This window comes from Egretta garzetta, unplaced genomic scaffold, assembly GCF_000687185.1.
Source record: "Egretta garzetta isolate BGI_Z169 unplaced genomic scaffold, ASM68718v1 scaffold198, whole genome shotgun sequence".
In the NCBI taxonomy this organism is placed as follows: Eukaryota; Metazoa; Chordata; class Aves; order Pelecaniformes; family Ardeidae; genus Egretta; species Egretta garzetta.
This window is the reverse complement of record NW_009260398.1, coordinates 248,541-252,891: the sequence shown is the minus strand read 5'-3', so window position 1 is coordinate 252,891 and position 4,351 is coordinate 248,541. Positions and strand designations below refer to the sequence as shown.

Genomic DNA, 4,351 nt, shown 5'->3' with positions numbered 1-4,351 from the left:
GATGCGGTGGAATGCCGGCCCGAAACGAGGACGCCCGCCTTTGCGAGGCTGCTAGCTGGGCTCAGCTACGCGGGGCTGCGGGATCCAAGTGCCTGCTGGTACATTTGGAATTCGGCCGTATGGTCATGAGTCCTGTTAGCAGAGGGAAGCTGAGGAATGCTCCTCGATTGCTCTGCCCCGACACCATTGTTGGGTTTGATTGTGCCTTGTGGAGGCCCCCCTTCCTCTTCCAAAGAGCCTCTGGTCTCTCGTCTCCCGTTCCCTTATTTTCCAGTCCTGTAATCATACATGCTTTGCCTGTCCCTCTGAGGTCCCCGGTGGCTCTTCATGGGAGCACCGGCCGGTGCTGTCACACAGCAGGCGCTGTGCTGGCCTCTCCTACCACCCTCCTCTTCTGCCCGGGTGAGGGAGGTGTGGAACTAGAGATGGGGAAAAAAGTGGGGCAGAGTTTATTCACAAAGAAATATTTATATGGTTTAACTACAACACTCATTGATTTGGGGCTGGATGTGGCAAACAGTTTTAGCTAACACAAAAGATGATGAGGAAGGAGCGAGAAACACTCATGCTGCTTCAGGCAAAGCGTCTTTTAACCACCCAGTCCTGTTTAGAAATCAGACTTGCCTCTGGAAGCTGACAGAAGGCTTAAGCTGACTTAACGTTGAGCTTTGGGTCAGGTCCGTGTGCTACCAAATTCAGAGCTAGGTTTGCACTAGCAGAAGTCAGAGAAACTTGGTGTTAGCTCAGACTCGGTCTGTCGGTGGTGACGAAGGTGACCAGCTCGTGGGCTGCGTCGGGGTGAGACGTAACGTCTCCAGAAATTGGTGTTGGAGGCTGCCGGGCCGTGGCACGCCGAGGGCCCACTGCCGCCCCTCGTTAGCTCCTCGCTAGGCTGACACGTGCTTCTGCTGACGAGCTGTCCCTTGTTACGCTGCCCACGTGCGCGGTCGCCGCTCCTGCCTGGGAAACGCTGCAAATAAAATAACAGCCCTGCTTAAGTGTGCTGGTTTAAAGTCATTATCAGTAATGGCAGGAAATATGCGATTGCTGCAGGAACGAAAAGATCCCGGTGTATTCATTCAGACCCTCAGGCAAAAAAGCGTTTAATTTAAACAGCCAAAGACCTCCTTATGCAATTATTTCTTACATTTCCTCCTCTTATTTCAAAAGCAACTTTCTCTTTTATCCATATTTCTGCAGTGAGTCACAGACTATGATGATGTGGTTTGTCGTGCTCGGCTGTGCAGTAGGTAACTCTTCCAGCCTGCCTGCTTGCGCTCGTTAGCATTCCTTTAGAGCCCCTTTTGCACTGAGCCACAAACCTTCACCCGCAAACCCCAAACCACCTCACGGGGATTTGGGCGTTCTGATCGCTTTCCCATTAAACGCTTGCTCCCCCTCTGGTTTGCGTGCCCAGCAGCGAGATCCCCGCAGCGGTGCGGGTTGCTTGGTGGGCAGCGTGGTGACCGAGCTCGGCGTGGTGTGGCAGAAGGAGGAAGCGTGGGCTGGTGCCGAACCTCGTCCTTGCCGTGGGAGAGACGCTTGGCGCCTGGGCGGGCAGGCTGGCCGCAGCAGTAGGTGCCCTCCTGGTGATACGTCATCCCCAACGCGGCGTTCGCTCGATGTGCACGCAGAGCCACGCCGTCCCCTTCCCCGGAACTCGCCCCGGGGCGTGGAGGTGCTGAAACACAGCCCTGGCAGGCGGATTTCAGCCCTAGCAGTAGCAGCGGCCTCTCTGCTGGAGGGGAAATCTCTTCACCCTCACGGGTGCAAAGACTTGTGCACGTGCTCAGCTTTCAGTGGTCTGTGCTGTCCTGGGTCGTCGTGCCCAGAGTGGTGTCCAGGGAATGCACGCGGTGCACCAGACCTGTGTCTTTACCCATGAACACGTTGCTGGTGCTAGGAGAGGAACTATAGCAGAGAAGTCCCTGCCCTAAAGACCTTCCGCTTTTTGGCAGCACAGGGATGGGAATGCTGGAGATGCCAGTGCATTTATGCAGCTGTAAAACTCACTGCAGCAGGGTGGAATTCAGGGCTTCTAACGTTCCTTGGTTTTCCCAGCGTTGTGTGTCATCATCTTTGGTGGGTTGTCAAGATTGCGTAGACAAAACTGCACAGGAGACCGTGACAGCGGCAGAAGTGCTTAGCAGATCCTGAAATTGTAGGGCAGTCTCAGATGGGCTTGTGTGCTAGAAACAAGGTGTATTAAATAAAGTACTCAGGCACTGAAGTATTTAATGGGTGGACTTGGCCTGGGATTCCAGCTCGTGTTCGTGCTTCTGCGCCCGCCCATTGGTGCTTGGGGAAATGCGTGTCTGGGTGGCAGAGTCCGAGCCGGGGGACAGATGCCTGTGTGCATTGAACCCGGAGAAGAACCAGAAATGAAATGTGGGTAAGATGTGCTCGTCCTTTTAGTGGAGCCTTGACACTTGGGTGGGGAGGGTGATGGTGACTCCTTCATCTCCGTAGGTAACACAGATTTCTCGCCTCTTGGCCTTTGTACCTGGAGATACCGTGCCAGACTCGGGCTCTTTCCTTTCTGAGCATCCTTTGGCTTTCTGCCTCTGTAAGATGCAAGGAGCAGATCTCTACAAGCCGGGGTTTTGCTTTAGTCGGGGGGACTTGTGGATGGGAAACGGGAAGACACAGAAAACAAAATTCCTCTGGGAAGGTGGTGGAAGTCGCTGCTGGCAGAGTGAGCAAGGTTGCTCTTGGTCCGCTGCTGCCGAGTTCAGGAAGGCCTTCTTCATGCAATATGCTGCGTGAAGAGTGATCCCCTGCCATCTGTCCGAACCAAAATGCAATTTAAAAAAAGTTTCTTTCCCTCAAGCATAATTAATTTTTTCCTAGCAAAATGGAAAGTAAAAATTAGTTTCTGCATAGGAAGTTGCAAACCCTTGCTTTCACTTGTGGGAACATTAGAAAAATAAATTCCTCCAAGTTTGGTACCAACGTGTCCTCAAGGAACATAAAGAGACGTTCTTCCCTCCCTGGGCCATAACAGTTTGTGAGTTTGACAGAAATGTGCTCACACTCCTGCTCCCACGCTCTGCTGCTGGCTGCTTCCTCCCACCCTCCGCTGCAAAGAGAAGGCTTGGCACGAGTCGGGAGCGCGATTGCTCCGGAGGGGAGGCTGGTGAGGCTTGGGAGCCGGGGCTGCTTCACGCCACGGGCGCTGCACTGCAGCCGGGTGTCACCGCGCAGCGGGCGGATGTGCCCGCGTCCCTTCCCCTCTGCACTGCCGCCTCTCATCTAGGTTGAAATGGTTTTGGTGCCCAGTATGGCAGGGACCCAAGGAATTCCAGTTTTGGGGACTCCATTGTACTGTCGGTCACTTCTGCGTTATTCCCCCGCCTTGGTGCTTTGCAAACGAGGGTTGTCATTGGTTTGTCATTTGTCCCACTCTGGTATGGGAGTCCTGTTCCTGGGGCTTGGGGTCTGCAGGGCTGAAACTGAAGCCTCCCCGCGGCAGCGATTTGTCCTGTAGGAGCAGTGCAGGCCACCGGGTCCCCGCTGGGGGTGCAGGGAGTCACCAGTGATGTGCTGTCGCCTAGGAAGGCTCCTGAGCAGGACAGAAAGGCTTCGTCGGCCTCAAACCTGAAGCATTAGAAAACCATGACGTTGGGGTTAAAATCTCAGAAATAACATAAAAAACCAAACATGCTTGTTTGTGTGCTGGCACGGAGCTGGGTTGTCTTTTCCTGCAGTCGGGAAGGAGAGATGTTCTCTGATGGGACAAGAGATGAGGCTGCGGTGCTGTCGCCCGGCCCCAAGAGCTGAGGCGTGAAGAGACCAGCGCCGATGCTGGCCAAGCTCCATGCCCGATGCCTGCGTGTTAGCCAAACCTTGCTTTTGGCTCGGCTGCGTGCCCCTGCGCCTGTATCGCTGGCTGAGGGGCAAACCGGAGGCAGCCGCTGGGCTTGGGCGAGTCCGTCCCTGCTGAGCCTGCCCGCTTGGTGCGTTACAAATACTGAGACTGATTTTCCTTTTCACCCGAGCTTGCCACAGGCCGTGCACAAACGCATCAAGTACAGGCTGTTACAGCGTGGATCTGAAAATGGGAGCCTCTGGCTTGCTCTCCTGTAATACTGCCTTTATCTGGGGGGTTTTTTGGCAGCTGGAGTGTGTTTCTGGAGCCAAGTTCAGGGTCAGGTGAAGCTGGATCAGCAGACACATGCACCCGTGTTTCTGCTATTTCCAAGCTTCCCATCCTGTGTTTCAGGTAGGAGAGGCCTCGCTGGACACAGGGAAGAGCACAACTTTAGTTTGATCGCCGGGGTTTTCATTAGGCGATGTCATGGGTTGTGCTGACGTGGCGCAGGTGAACAGGCTGAGGGCTGGGGCGGCGCCC

General features: G+C 54.7%; 1 protein-coding gene across 1 annotated transcript in view; it reads left to right on the top strand.

Moving 5' to 3' along the window:
• Positions 1-4,351, top strand: part of SLC24A3 (solute carrier family 24 member 3) — a 139,829-nt gene that overhangs the window by 3,522 nt on the left and 131,956 nt on the right. The gene's annotated exons all lie outside the window — the stretch shown is intronic.